This window comes from Hesperophylax consimilis, chromosome 14 (assembly GCF_061612785.1).
Source record: "Hesperophylax consimilis isolate HC1 chromosome 14, BYU_Hcon_1.0, whole genome shotgun sequence".
NCBI lineage: Eukaryota > Metazoa > Arthropoda > Insecta > Trichoptera > Limnephilidae > Hesperophylax > Hesperophylax consimilis.
The window spans coordinates 24,095,943-24,112,832 of record NC_142849.1 but is presented as its reverse complement, the minus strand read 5'-3'; the positions used below and the strand labels follow the sequence as shown (position 1 = coordinate 24,112,832).

At 33.9% G+C, this 16,890-nt stretch overlaps 1 protein-coding gene and 1 long non-coding RNA gene across 4 annotated transcripts in view; both read left to right on the top strand.

The window, feature by feature from the left end:
* The window catches only part of Atg16 (Autophagy-related 16), a 419,651-nt gene that overhangs the window by 374,077 nt on the left and 28,684 nt on the right, over positions 1-16,890 (top strand). The gene's annotated exons all lie outside the window — the stretch shown is intronic.
* Positions 9,105-15,641, top strand: LOC149418097 (uncharacterized). The gene is made up of 3 exons (XR_016303153.1): positions 9,105-9,668; positions 10,072-10,120; positions 10,236-15,641. It is a non-coding gene; the product is annotated as an uncharacterized LOC149418097 (long non-coding RNA).

Sequence of the window (16,890 nt, the reverse complement as noted above, 5' to 3'; positions counted from 1 at the left end):
ACTACGGTTTGTAAATGGCGGCGATTTTTGTTGAAATTCGTTTTAACTGCTGATTTGTGTGTTATTTTACTGCATACATGTTAATTAGACAGAGGAAGTAGAATGAAATTTACTTAGCGACGGCACTGACTTCTTGATTTGGCTGTCGCGCGCCCAGACCTGTTCTTCCTGCGAGCTATCATCTCCGAGTCGCATCTTCATAGTACTTCCGCATAGCGAAACGAACGGCTAAAAATAATAATAGCGATGTGCGCTAATTTGTGGCAGGAAGAGACCACCAGGAACGAGACGGGCCAACTTCATGAGGCCGGGTCTCGGCAAGACCGGGACGAGGGAGCAGGATTCGCAGAACACATCAGGGTAATGGGGCTGGCGTGCTGGTGTAATAGCATGCTAACTAAGTGCTAATAGTCGTTATTAGGGGGAAAGTTGTAGTTGCTGCAGATCGGTAGATCAATTCTGTGATAAGGTGGAGTACACAACTGTCTTCAGAAAGAAGAACGAAGAGCAATACGATAATAGAATAGAGAAGAACAGAAGAAATGCCATAAGGATGTGTTTCGTAATCCAAAAGTCTTGAGAATTTTATTTGCGGAACTGTGTTTCGCCATTATTGTGAAATTCAAATGTGATGGCAATGGTTCCATGATAACTCAACACAGTGACTATTCAACACGGTAACCGGATAAATCGTCACAATGATAATTCATCACATCTTTAAAAAGTTATATAAGGTCATGAAACAAAAACTTTATTTACTGGGTTATGTAGGTTAGGTTAGGTTAGGTTACGATAAAAAAAATTTCATCGTTTCTACTGACTTTATATCACTTTTTAAAAGTGTGTTGAATTGTCACTGTGTTGAGTTATCATGGAACCATTCAACACACATTTAAAAAGTGATATAAAGTAATTAAAAACGATTAAAGAAAAAAAAATTAAACCTAACCTAACCTACTTAACCCAGTTAATAAAGTTTCATCACTTTCCATGACTTTATATAACTTTTTAAAGATGTGATGAATTATCATATTGATTATTTATCCGGTCACCGATGGCAATATACGATATCATATTTAATTTATGATAAGAGCTAATTAATTAGTCAAAATTTCCGCGCAATTGTTCTTCTAATGATTGTTAAGGAAAGCTGTGTTTGTTCCTCCGGTATTTCAATGACACCAACTAACGTATAAAATTTTAGGGCCAAAGCAAAAAGGATGTACAAAACCTAAAATGAGGCAATCCTTTATATTTTATATGTATTAAGATGGGTCGTTGCCAAGCTGAAACATAAATAGTAGTAATTCTTTGAACAATAGACTTCGCCTCCAAAAATATGTTTAAAAATTCTAAAACCAAATTTCCTCTGAAATCATACGACTTGTAAATGGGTACTTACATACCTACCTTAATACTAAGCATAAATATTTTTTATTAAAACAAGGAATTATACCGTCCAAAGAAATGACAATTCTTTTTTCAAACTTTCTTCAGTAGGATAGGTACCATAATATTGCTCATGGTGGGATCTAAGCTCATGCGAACTCTGGCGGGATAAAAATGTAGTATCCAACACGGCCACCATCTTTAACCAGAAACGGAACACGCAAACAAATTTACGGAGAGATGAAAGTCAAACGGCTGAGTTCACTCATTTTTATTTTTTATTTTGTCAATTGCAGTTTATTTACACCCAGCTCCAGATGAGACAAACTTGGAGAATATTTACTGGAAAAACATTTAAATGACATTGTTTGGATTCTTAAATCGAAGACGGTATGTTTAATTATAAAAAGAAAACACCACGGTTCTGGATTCCACGCACGGAATCGAACTTAATGGAGGCATTCGCAGTCAATGCGAGCCTCCTGCACGTGTCGATCAGATATTCTGATGTCAACTCGATGACTCACAATACTTTGTATCGACCATGGACTAAAGTAGATCACCGGTCGATTTTATTCGATTGAACTAAAAACTTGGTCGACTTTGTTGAAGGAGGTATGTCATTTATCCATTATTTTGACTCTATTATTATCACAATTTTTATTTTTAAATTTGTACTTTTAAAATATTAGAATTTTACATTATACAGTGTTTTCCAATAAGAGGTGTTATTTTGAATAGCCCGCTATTTCGGTAGATGTTACTTTTAAAGCTGTCATTTTTTGACATTTGACAAGTAGAAACTACGCCATTAATAAAAATGAAACGATACACGCTTCAACAACGCATTGAAATTATTAAATTTCACTTGAGTGAATCAAATGCAAATTATTTTGAGTGATGAGGCCCATTTCCACCTCGGTGGCTTCGTCAACAAGCAAAATGTCGCATCTGGGGCTCGGAGTTATTGTTGAAAAGCCTCTCTATCCTCAACGTGTGACTGTTTGGTGCGGTTTATGGTCCGGCGGAGTCATTGGACCTTACTTTTTCGAAAATGAGGCTGGAGCAACAGTTACGGTGAATGGATTGCGCTATCGAGAGATGATTAATGATTCTTTATGGCCGGAATTGAATGGTATTGATCTGGACAACGTTTACTTCCAACAAGACGGCGCTACTTGCCACACAAGCAACGAAACCATTGATCTTTTACGATTGAATATCAAAAAACACCTCTTATTGGAAAATCCTGTATTAGGCGTTACGGAAAGTAATTCCCTCGGGGCCTTTGTCATCTTTGGGGATGTTGTTGTTACTGTACTTTGTGCATATATCCAATATCCATGTATTCATTATTTGGCCTAATATTTTAGTATATCAAATATACCATAATAAATAAATTAAAGTCTTGCTGGAGAGGTCAAAAGGTCTCCCCCAACCAGTCTCTTCCGATTCGGCCTGCCACGCAGTTGGTGGGCATACTCATCCGCCGCCAAGACAAGGTGAAGCCTCACTCCATGAACACGGGCACCCCTGCTAAGTCACCAACGTAGGGAACCTCTCGGGGTGACTTGATGGTTCGATTAATAAATGGTTCCCAGGCAGCGGTACCCATACCCGCCCCTTGAATTGTTTTATATCTATATGTATGATAAGTGTGTATTTAACTTTCGGCTTACTGATGCTCTGTTACACAGCTCTTTTTCACACATAATTTCTGGGTTAGCGCTACTTTTGATTTTTTCTTACATCGTCAGTTCCGTTATGAGCTGTAGCGCTCTAAAATACCAATTAAGCTGTTTGAAAATGAGGAAATGCGCCGCGTTGTTTGTTCCAGATATTTCATATTTTAAATCAAAAAGAATTCGAAAATTTTTGTTGAATTATCAGACTAAGTTAGATCTACGACCTCTCTTGTCAAGGGGTAAGGCTCTCGACTAGCAAGCCGAAGGTTGCGGGTTCAAATCCCGACGTGTTCGACAAATTATTCATTTAAAATAATATATAGTATCCTTTCAGCATGTTTTAGAGTAGAAGATATTTTCAGTATCGCCCCGGTGTAAGACCACCATTCAGAAATGAAACGTTGCTTGAAATGGCTTAATACGTGTTTGGCGACCAGATCTGAATAGCTTGGTTCTCCCTCATCTTCCTCTTCCCCATCTCCCTTCCCTCTCCACTACCTACAGCCTCGCAACATACCCCTTTAGGGATGCCATAGTCTCACTGGCTCCAGACGGTTGGGAGCAATTGGGACTGTTGTGCGGTATTCACATAAAAAAATATAACTAAAATTATAATAAAAAATGGTTATAGATATGTATGGGCATTCAAAACAAGTAACACAACCCCGATGTTTAAACAAATGCTGTACATTTTCACATGTGTGAAAAAGTTGTCTGCTTTGTAGTTTAAATTAATTTATGAATAACAAAGTTAGATATCTGTCACAACTTTTAACTGTATCACCTGACATGAATCTCCTATAGAATGTCTTTAATACTTGAAGAAAAGTAATAAATTTCAATCATCAGAATGAAATACACATATTCCAATTCTTTATATTTGGAAAAACCCGAATAGCCTACATCAATTTAATGAACCGTTACAATTCTCACAAAAGACCATACAAGCGGAACATATTTTTTGCATTATTGTGACAACTTTTCAGTTAATAGAACTTCAAGCTCAGCTAAACTTATGGATCAGTATTTTTTCTATTCATAAATCTTTCTTACATTTCTGCGAGGCAATTTTAACAATCAACATCACAACATCGAAGCATGCATAATAAAGTTTACCAAATTATCAACTAACTATCCATGACGCCGTTTCTCCACAATTTCTTTGTATTGGCACTCACTACATACTTCATGCACATTGTCTCATACATTCTCTTCTGTTTGTCACTCAAGTATTTGATTCACTTGATCGTGCCATGTCTTCCTTATGTGTCCCTGACTTTCTACCATTCACTTCCGTGTGATATATATGTTTTTTTATTATTTACATTTATGAAGGTACGACATTTTTGACATTTTTAACGTTTGGGAAGATATGGGCACGAAAAGCTGTAAGGTTATTAATTTATCTACTATTTTAGATCGTCATTTCAATAGCACCATTACTCTTGTCTTGCTATGCTGTGATAGAACTTCCGTTCTTCCGTGTGGTACCTAGATAATTCGTGGTGACGACTATTATATTAAAATTAAGTATTGCAAGATTTGCATAATGTCTGGTTTCGAGGGTAAATCTATTAATTGACGTCTAGTAAGTCCTGGACCAGTCCATGGACCTCGGACAAGTTACGCTTACACATAAACGCAAATACGATTTTTCTGGATTTGTTTCAGAATTTTTATGTATTTAGATTGGTGCGGAGTTCATACACCACTATCTTTCTCCAGCTTGCTTATTCGCCCTATATTCCTTACCTCGATGCATCTGTTCAATAAAATTATGGATTTATCAATATGTTCGAAACCGCGACCTAGCTCAATGTTAGTTACGGACGCTTTTGCAAATATAGTAAGATGAATAGTTTTCAGTATCCATACATCATTAATTTTACTCGGGTCGAGAGAACACTGTTACCGTTCTGCCATACAAAATACTAATAATACTTAAACTTCTCACAGAATTCTTGTAAGTACCTACATTCCGTACAATGTGGTGGCTTTGACCCATAGTAAATGCTAAATACTTGTTTTCTGAATATACAGGGTGTTGAGGGACATATCTGTGATTTCTGGGCTTATTTGGAGTAAAAATTTAGGTTACGTTTGGGTCTCCGGTGACTTTTCTTAAAAGTATTTATTGGAAATATTTTTTCTTCATATGAAGCGGTTACTTTGTGATGTGACATTATAATTTAAAATTAAACAATAACTTTGTAAACATCACTAATAGGTAAATACTTAATGCTTACCGGGTTTCGCTAAAACCGTAGCTTCATCAGGGCTGTATTATACGATATATATTAGTGATGTTTACAAAGTTATTGTTTAATTTTAAAGGAAATATTTTTGTTTTGTATTTGCATAAAATTATCCCAGACCTAGATTCCATTTTCAAAATACATACTATATTGCATTACATACCATTAAAACAGGCCACAAATTAATTTACCTTGCTAAGTCTATAATATTATGCTATAAAAACTATTTCAATGCATTTATAGCAATGTATTTCTCCAAATTACGGATTGCGCGGAGAATATTTTCACATTATGTTCGATTTTATGTAAATTCCCTGTATTTCAAAGCAGATGAAATACACTTTTCGATGTTAGTATTACAAATCAAAATTATACACAATTAACATTATACCCAGTTAACATTATGCACAGTTAACATTATACACAATTAATATTATTCACAATTAACATTATACACCATTAACATTATACACAATTAACATTATACACAATTAACATTATACACAATTAACACTATACACAATTAACATTATGCACAAATAACATTGTACACAATTAACATTATATACAATTAACATTATATACAATTAACATTATACACATTTAACACTAAACACAATTAACATTATACACAATAAATTTTTTTTTTATATCGCTTTTCGATGATTTTTATCGTGTAAACGGTAATTACTACACTACACGATTGGGAGCAGTTGGGACTCTTGTACGGTATTCAAATTTAAAAAAATAATAATATATATAATATAATATAATAAATATAATATAATATATATATATATTTTTGTGTGTATGTGTGTGTTTATATGCGTATTTCAAATGGCAAATGTTGTTTCATAGTATTATTTAAAATAATTCCTTAGCTTCAATGGTAAACTTTTGTATGCAAATACAGAGCGTGGTGTTCTCTCTCTCTAACACTGTTAAATTCTATATCACAAGATAATACAAATTAAGATAGCATGACTTTTATGAGTCCGTGGTAGGCTGGTAGAAATATCTTCCAAAAAAAATCTACGAGTGTTCTCGTTCGAAATCTACATCTGTGAGAAATATCCCAAATTGCTCTGGGGGTAAAATATTTACACGTGTTTTTGCGAAGCGTTTTATTGAAATAGAATGCTTTGGCAAAGATACATTTATCATTAAAAAATTAAAGTATCCCCGTTTTCCACTATTCTCTTGAGAATAGAAGACTAATTTTGCTCTTTGCTCCTCATTGTGTAAGACTAAGTAATTCACGTGGTAGCAGCTTTAGGTGCTTCGATTCGTATCACTCGCGCTACTAACTAAACTATGGGACCGCTGGTTAACTTCAAAACTGCTTGGGTTTCGTGTCATTCGAACCATTATAACTGTTACTGTAAGACTTCGCTGTATATTACAATACAGCCTTACAGTCTTGTGTGTGAAATTCCGTACACAGATTGTATCGAATTCTTCGCGCCGAATTCTGGGAATATGCATTAATCGGCTAAACACATAGTTTGGTAATTCACGGTTTCTGTTCAATTTACAAAGTTCGCGTCGGAATTAAATATATTTCTTTTGTTACTTTAATAATATGTTGTTAGTATTTTATGTGCACTTAAGATTTTCTCAAAGAAATGCATAAATACTTGTAAAAACAGTTCGTTGAATAAAATATAAAATGAGTAAGTATTGTAGTTAAAAAACTAAGTTAGTCAGAAGGGTGAAAGGTGTAGGATTAGAAAATAATCCATAAAATATAAATATAAATATATTTTTATATATAAATTGGAATATTTTAATAATGATTATGAAAAAAATCTTACCACAAACATTTTTACTCAAATCGTCGAAATTTTTCATATAATACGAAATTAAATAAAAACATTTATATAGAAAATAAATTTATCTAGGTTCTTAAATGGTATAAATCATCTTCAAAAATATATAGGACAGTTAAAATACCTTGAAAACATTCCGAAATTCGATGAGAAATTATCATTATTTACGTCTTATACAACATATAAACAACCCTCTTTGGCTGTATAAACAATGTTTATCTTTTTATGAACTAATTTAAATATCAGTTTCTCTTTTACGTTTCTTTTAGTAAGGATTTTACATTCACCGTTGAGGAACTGCAGTCCATTTTTGTTTATCAAAAACAACAACAAAAAAAATGTATATTTTTCTTTATTTTTAGTTAGTTTTGATAGTTAAAATAATTATTAGAGTTATAATTTTCAAATGTCCACTAAAACGCCCGTTACGTCACAAGGAGCTTTCTTTTTTAACTCAGTTGGGTCAACTCCTTACTAAACTGAGACGGACTCATAATATAGTTGTTATATTATAGTATATGTAATAAAATTTATATATTCGAAATCGGCGTTTGTTGACCTATATAAAAAATATAACTAACTAAACCATCACGCCGTTTCCCCGCAGGGGTAGGTAGAGAAGACGGACCGCCAAACAACTCGGTCTTGGCACACACTCCTTGCCTCAGTCACATTCATACATCGTCTTATACATACTCTTCTATTATTCTGACTCCTAACATGGCCCGACTCAAGTATCGGATTCACTTGGTCGTGCCATGTCTTCCTCGGGCGTCCCCGACTTCTGCCACCATTCACATTTGCATCGTATATTCTCCTTACATTAATTTCTTCGCTCATTCGCTCTACATGCCCAAACCATCTAAGCGTCCCTTTCTTGATCTTACTCATCAAACTTACATCAGCCTTGCACTCTTTAAGGATCTCCACATTTCTCACACTATCATATATGGTTTTACCACACATACACCTCAGGGATCTCATTTCTGCAGCATTCAGTCTTCTTCCAACCTTTCTCTGCCAGTTCCATTCCTCACTTCCTTACACGAGGGTAGGTACCAGCACTCTATTGTGGACTGCTAACATTGCTTCTTTGGACAATTGTTTGTTAGCGCCAACTGCGTTCAGTCCTCTATTAATGGAGTTATCTGCATTTACCCTTCTTTCAATATCTTTGTCAGCCTTACCATCTCTCGTAAACATACTTCTTAAATACACAAACTCATTCACCTGTTCCAAGTATTCCTCATTCACAACTATATTGACCTTGGAGTCTACGTAGATAGTAAACTTATATTTAATACGCACATTTCTTCAATCACTGCTAGATCTTACAAAATGTTAGGTTTCATACTGCGTCTGAGTAAATTATTTAAAAATCCACGTACGCTAGTAATGCTTTATTCCTCACTAGTCAGAAGTACACTGGAATATGCATCGCCTGTCTGGAATCCCAAATACACTTACTATGTCAATAATATGGAGCGCATACAAAATAAATTTATTAAGTACCTAGGTTATAAATACAACAATAATTATATCTGCACTCTCCAATCCCTGAAATCCAGGCGAACGGTAGCTGACATGACATTTCTCCATAAAATAATACATAACGAAATAGACTGCTCAGAACTTCTATCCCAAATAAATTTTAACACCCCATCTAAAAGAACTCGACACACCAACCTTTTTTACACGACTAGTAATAATACAAACGCTGCAGCCAATTCCCCTATTTCTCGCATCCTTCAAACATTCAACTCAATTCAAACAAGCACAAGTACCGATATATTTTTTGATTCTCTCCCTCTATTTAAGAAAAACTTTTTTAGCACACTAAATTCGCCAACATAACACATACAACCACACACAGACACACACGCACACGTACACACACACAAACACTCACACACACCTCTCTCCTTCCCCAGCACACTAATTAACTTAAGAGTGGGTTATAGGGCATAATGGTGATTTGCTGGAAAACGGCTCCCTAAAACGGCTTAATACTACCTTTCGTATGTCATTCTCAGACTTCATATTTTTTTATACCAATTAATGGACTATTATTTTTCAGTCTGCCTATTTTTTTTTGTAGTTGTTGTAGGCATTCGACTATAAAAAATAAAAACATTGATACACCATACAACCCACTTTTAAAACTTCGATCCATGATTATCGCATTAAAAACGCTTTTACACAATATTTTTAATTTAAAATATGTATATAATACACACATCTGTAGAAGTACGGCCTCTTATTATCGTTATGATATCTGTGGATATTAACAATTAAATAAATACTTCATCTTGCACCAAATTTTCAAGACATTTCACAGTATTTTACTTATTACGGGTGAGAAGCCCCCGTGAACGGTACTGAAGCTATCGCTCCCTGTTTCACGGCGTATATATTTCGAAAATGCCATCAAAATGTTTCATTAATGGGTCTAAAAGTAGAATACCGACTCACTTGAAGCATTGCAATAATTTAAAGAAGCTACGAAAACAGTAAGTACTCACAAATTCTCTTTTTTCATATAAATTTGTCGCATTGTATATTTTCAAGTGTCAAATTCTTTGAAACGTGTAATATCCAACATTTAATATGCGTTCCGTTTCCTAACGGTTAGCACTAACGTCATGTTGTTTACTGGCGGCATCTTTATGCAAGTGTGTGTGAGAGAATTCATTGTCTTTACGCGCTCTGACTAAGTGGGAGATAGAACGTTTTTTCATAGGGCACGTTTGGTAATTGAACCAAAAATTACCATCTCACGCCGAATCATTTTTAGTTCATATCACCTTTCCGCGTATAAACACGTAACCATTCACACATTGTCAAATCAAAGATATTCTATCTATGTGTTGTGTTGTACAGTTTCAAATAATTATATTATTTTTCTCTTTGTAGATCAACACATGATTTATCCATAGCAGCCGGAAAAAATACTCCAAACAAGGTATGCTTCGAGCAACAAATTAATTTGAGTGCGTTGGAGTCACGGGGGGGGGGGGGGGGGGGGGGTTCTGGACTTTTTCATCATAATATATTTTTTTTTTTGCTTTTTTATTTAGGAAAAAATACAGCAAAAACACCAACATACGATAGAACCAAATGAGTCTACTGTAAATATTGCACACAAAGGACCAAACTTGGAAGATTTAGACCACGAGGATATTCTTATTGGTTCATCAGCCACTACTGTCGAAAAGGTACTTATATACTTCAAATATCTCGCATTTACTATTCGTCACCTCATTTGGATAGGGTTCTAACTTCATTTAACTTGTTCTGAGATATGAGGTGTCAAAGTTTGAAAAGACGATTTCTCATAGCCTATTTACCTATATTTAGAGATGGCAAAATTTAGCATTAATTTTCAGATTTTGTTAGCATTAGCAATTGGAAATTTAGGGTTTTATAGCATTTTGAGGCATAATTTAGCGTTTTGTAGCAAAATAGAAAAAAATGTATTTCGTGAATGTTTTTAGCGCATATTTTAAGTATTTTTGGTAAAATATATGTTTAACCTTCATTTGCAAGTACATATTTCCATGTGAAAGATTATAAATAATTATTTTTAATATTAAATTAATAAGGAAGGAAACTCTAAGTACGGGTCGAACACAAACACAACAAATGCAGATTGCGATTAACATCAATAGGCGTAATTTATTTCGCAAAAAATGGGTAATGTCAAAAAGCTATTTTAACCTACAGTATAAAAATATTAAATATTTACACATAAAATAGTAACAAAGTTATAAAAAATCGTAGGAAAGGCTTCCAAAAATTAAATAAAGTAGGCATAATACTTTTCCCTGCACATTCACATGAAACTACCTTCCTTATGCATTTTTCTCAATTATTCTTTAGTTGTACAGGACTAAATATTACTGTATCAGCTTCTCCAATTTGTATGGTTCTTTGACTTACAAAATACGCTATATTCTCGGAAAGCGTTTAAATTCAGCGTACAGTATAAATTAAAAATATTAAATATTTACACATAAAATAGTAACAAAATTGTAAAAAGAGGTAGGACAGGCTTCCAAAAATGAAATAAAGTAGGCATATTTGAAATACAGGTAAATACATGCAACAATGGATGTGGCACTTTACTGATTGAATGATAGCATTGCGCACGTTTCAATAGTGGGCTCCTTCATTCTCGTACGCCTGTCAGTCAATACCCGGTATTTTCGGGAAATTCGCGCCTATTTCGCTAAATAGAATAATTTAGCTGAAATACGGCCAAAATCACGTTTTTCGCGTTAATTCGCGAAATAGAAATCACTGGAAACACTTTCAAATGCCTTGAAACGCAAAGAAAACTTATAAATGCCCTATTTTCGAACCATAAATATTTTTTCGCGTTTTTTTTTGCCATCTCTACCTATATTCCTGATATATCGGAACACTTGTTACATGCACCTGCTTTAGCCCTCATGAAGTATATTGTCGAAAGGCGAGAATTTTTATGATTTCTATGACGCGTGTTCCCAACATCGTAATAATAGGTTTGTATTTTACTAAAATTTTATTTTATGTTCAGGACCAAAAAGACAGCAATTTTTTGGGGAAAAAACCTGTGACCAATGACCAAGGATGGAGCTGTGAAGAATCAGAGCAAGAGCTTGTTATTGAAAAGGCGATAGAAGAAAGCGATGATATTTGCATAGAAGGGCGGAGAGTAGTACAATTTGATTATTTTTTTAAACAACTCCAATGTATTAGTCAACATGATTCCCTTTTTAACTGCAATTTAAAGCATTTACGATTTACCTCAGAAAATAGAAATGGTTTGAACTCTACTTTTAATTTAAAATGTGTGTTATGTGGTAAACATTTTAAACTTAAAACGTCCGAAAGCATACAAGAAGGCATTGGCATCAACGAATCTTTTGTGTCGGGAATAATGAGCATAGGATCGGGTTATTCGGGCATGGAAGAAATATGTGCTACCCTTGAAGTTCCGTCCTTATCTATTGCTGGATATGGAAAATGCCATAAGAAGGTTTGTGAATGGTGGGAGAAAACCAAATTTACCAGTATGGCTGCGGCAGCCGATGAAGAAAAAAAACTGGCTATTCAAAGCGGCGATGTTGATGAAAACGGGACGCCAATGATCACTGTAGTAGCTGATGCATGTTGGTCTAAACGATCTTATAAAACCAACTACTCCGCCCTCTCAGGAGCTGCTACGATAATCGGTTACCGCACAAAAAAAATTATTTACATGGCAGTTAAAAATAAGTACTGTACGAACTGCGCAAGAGCTATAAATTTGAAAATTCCTGTGCCCGAGCACACATGCTTCAAAAATTATGTTGGTTCTTCAAGCGGAATGGAAGCTGAAGCAATTTTAGACGGATTTCAACAATCGATAAGTATGTACGGTCTTATATATTCAACCCTCATTGCCGATGGAGACTCCAGCACTTATGCCAGAATCAGAAGTAGTCACCCATATCCCAATATTACAGTACAGAAAATAGAATGCTCTAACCACTTAATTCGAAACTACAGCAATCAAATTGAAAAAATTACGAAAGATACCGGCTTTCCTTTGGAATTTAGAAAAATTGTTTCAACCAACAAACTTCGTCTTAGGAAGGCGGTAGTTGGAGCTGCAAATTACAGGATGCAATCAAATAGTACATTAGACCAAAAAATTATCGATTTAAGGAAAGATTTATTAAATGGACCCAAACATGTTTTCGGTGAACATAAAGATTGTTTACTGTACTTCTGCAAATTTAAAATTGATCCAAATAAAACATTAGACCACAATCACGTTCCAAAGTTACAAAACAATATTATATTTTCAAAAATTATGGAAGCTAATTCTCGTCTTGTCAACAATGCCCGGAGTCTAGTACATTGTTTAGACAGTAATATTGTTGAGAGTTTCAATGGAGTTATTGCAAAATTTATTGGTGGAAAACGAATTAATTATTCTTTAAAACAGTCATATATGGGTCGTTGTGCAGCTGCAGTAGTTTCTTTCAATTCCAAGCGACCGTATTATTCTTTACATAAGCAGATTTTCAACAGGAGCCCTAGTAATTTTTTGAAACGATTAGAATTGAAAAGAAAAAAAAGAAGAGTGGCTTCTAAAACAAACGATAAAAGATCTTTACGAAAAAAACAAGGGAGACATTTACTTACAAAATCAGGAGCACCTGATATCCATTATGGCGAATTGTGCGAAAAAATGGATATGGAACATGATGCATATGAATGTGCTAAGGCAGAATTCTTAAAGCTACTCGACATTTCAAAAAGTGAAAAGAAGGCAGTTGAAAGACGAACTGTCTTGCAGTCTGATAGCGGGGAGTGGCTGCAACGCAGAAGAAACATGTTAACAGCTTCTTTATTTGGTAATATCTGTAAACGAAGTCAAACCATCAGTTGTGCTAATTTAGTTAAATCAATATTATACGGCCGCTCTCTAGATAATATAAAATCTGTGCAATATGGTAGAGACCATGAGCAAGTTGCAAAAAGGCAACTTTGCATTCAAGAAAATATTGTGGTCGATGACTGTGGCTTATTTATTGATGAAATTTTCCCATTCTTAGGAGCCACTCCAGATGGTTTGGTAAATGATAGTACAATATTAGAAATTAAATGTCCGATTTCTGCTAGTGGGATGCTATTTGAAGAAGCAATAGCAAAAAAAAAAATTACGTTCTGGAAGGAAGATAAAAACAAAAAAAAAATTTTTACAAATACAAATCACAACTGGTATTATCAAGTACAGGGTCAACTTCACATTTCCAATAAGTCTGTATGTATTTTTGCCGTCTGGTTGGGTGAAGCAATTCCATTAAAGATAGAAATAATAAAACGAGATGACAAATTTTGGGGAGAAAAGATGGAAAGCAGATTAAGTACTTTCTTTATGGATTGTTTATTACCAGAAATCATAGATCCTAGATTTAAAAGATCAATGCCCATTCGTGACCCACAGTATATTATATCCGCGTTGGAGAAAAAACGAAAAGCAGCGACACAAATTCGAACAGAAAAACTTAAAAAATGCAAGAAAAATCTGTTACGTGTTATTGAAACTAATGTAAATATTGTTCAAATTTTAGATTCTGATACGATTTTAGATAACTTCCTGAAGAGCTCACTCTGAAGAACCCTTCCTTGAAGTTCCTTTTATGTAATGTATTAAACATATACACAGGGTGTTGAGGGACGTACTTGAGTTACTTTAACCAGTAAATCCTGATATTATTTGCAGTAAAAACTGTAAATGAATTTACGGTCACCGGTGACATTTTTGATGTTCGATGTGACATTTCCGGTGACATTTTGAAAAAGTCACAGGAGAACAAAATTTTATTTACATTTTTTCTCTAAATAATGTCAGGAATCACTGGTTAAAGTAAGTCAAGTACGTCCCTTAACATCCTGTGTATATTAAAATAAACCTTTGTTCCACCGCAGGGGAAGCTTATGGCGCAGACTACGCCAGTCGAAGAATACCATCATCACTGCCATGGTTGCCTGGATGGAGTCCCCCCTGATGGCCTTCAAACGAAACAGGAGCCTGTCAAATATCCCCCATGAACATTTATTAACATATACTATATTTTTTGTTTCTTTTCTGTTCCATTCTATGTATGAATGCATTGTTATTTTGTCAATATTTGTACTATTTTTGTACATTCTGGAATAAACTCTCATTATTATATTTGTTTTATTAAAATAAAGAGTGAGTGTCGCTGCAGTTTTGTCATGGTTTTCTGCGGCCTTGCACGACAGCTACTGCCATGGTTAAAAAATATTGTTGTTTAGTTGTACTAAATAACACAAAAAAATTAAAAAATAAAAAATATAAAAAAAAACTTTATTTTATTTCTCGAGGTCAATATATAAGAAGAATAATACAAGATTGCCATTACGGAGAATCAAGCAAAGCAACACTTTAACATTACAAATACAGTAACAATAAAATGTATAACATGATAACATTAAATAACATGTAAAATTTATTGATAATAATTTAATGGATTACTTGAACCATGAGATCCCAAACACCGTTTACAATGGAATAGCGCTCACTCCTACCCACACTTCAGTCCCTAACGAAACGCGACCACGAAAGGAACCAAGCAACCGCTAACGGTGCAAAACGCCGCTTACGGTTGCTTTCCTCCTTTCACATAATATCGCGAACTTAAAAACCTATTGTCAGCTCTTCAAACCTAATATGATTTACAATAACAAGCAAATGATGAAACATTTGTAAAAAAGATCATACTAAATACTCTACCCAAATTGTAAGTTCCATAAACAAGCCACATTTTGTTATTGGTTTGTTTTTTTACTTGAATATCTATATGTCTCTTCATAACTCACGTATAATGTTGAATATTGTACATCGGTGAAGGCATCCTTACTGCCACCTAGCGATGTAATAATAAACATATTTTGGTAGTTTCGGAAATCTGCCTTGCCTATTATATGCCTTTAACTTAAAAATGTAACTTAACCGTAAATGTATAATATACCTCCTATGTATATATGACAGCGACATGTCATTGGTACAAATTATTATACTAACTTTTATAACTTTGTAACTATTGTCATCTATGTAATTATGTACTGTTTGTTTCTGCAATAAACAAAAATAAAAATAAAATAAAATATTGCACACTGTTTTGGTACTCTCTCTTGAATAAATATTTTAGCCATAATATTTTTCACTGCTGTTCCTTATTGTGTAAAAATTACTCCACTTTATTAGTAAGGCTGTGTGTATTTAGAGTATTTAAAAATAAAGAAAAATGGTCATTAATGTCATTTTAATTTTCTCTTATGCGAGCGACGAATGTATATATATTCTACCGTAAACTGTTCCGATGTAATGAATGAAAACTTGTTCCGATGTAATGAAAAGCTATAGGTAATGATAAAATGGTCATATGTGAGCTACGAAAGTATATATTCTTCTGTAACTTGTTCTGATGTAATGAATGACAACTTTTTCAGATGTAATGAAAAGTTATAAATAATGAAAAACGCTAATTTATTTGCTCATGTGCGAGCTACGAATATATGCCAAGTTATGAGGTTACACTAAATCAAACAACCAATAATCTATAATTATTGATTGTGTAATGTTGACTTGACTCTGTAATCGAAATACTTGACCTAGGCATAATATTTGATCACATAACTTCTATCACTAACAGGGCTATGAAAATGTTAGGTTTTATAGTAAGAATTTCCAAGGATTTTAAAAATATCAACACATTAACAATTCTGTTCACATCTCTCGTTAGAAGTATTCTAAAATACAACTCTACAATTTGGTCACCTGTCTTTAATAATCACATTAATACCATTGAAAGAGTCCAACGCAAATTTTTTAGGTGTATTAATTTTCGGCTTGGAATTCTTTTAGAAACAATAGATTATGATTTCTTATTACATTCATTGAAATTGCTTAAGTTAAGTGATAGAAGAAAAATTTTTGATCTTATATTTTTATAGAAAATTATAAATTATCAGTTGGATAGCCCTGACATATTAATGTTGATTCAATTCCATGTACCTACCATTAGATCAAGGTCCTCTTGTATGTATTATTGTGGCAATCATACAACAGTCTCAGGATATAACTCAGTTGTAAATAGATTGCACACACTTGGGAACTTTTATGCTAAAATCGCAGATTCTTTTAATATTCCCCTTGTAAAGTATAAAGCT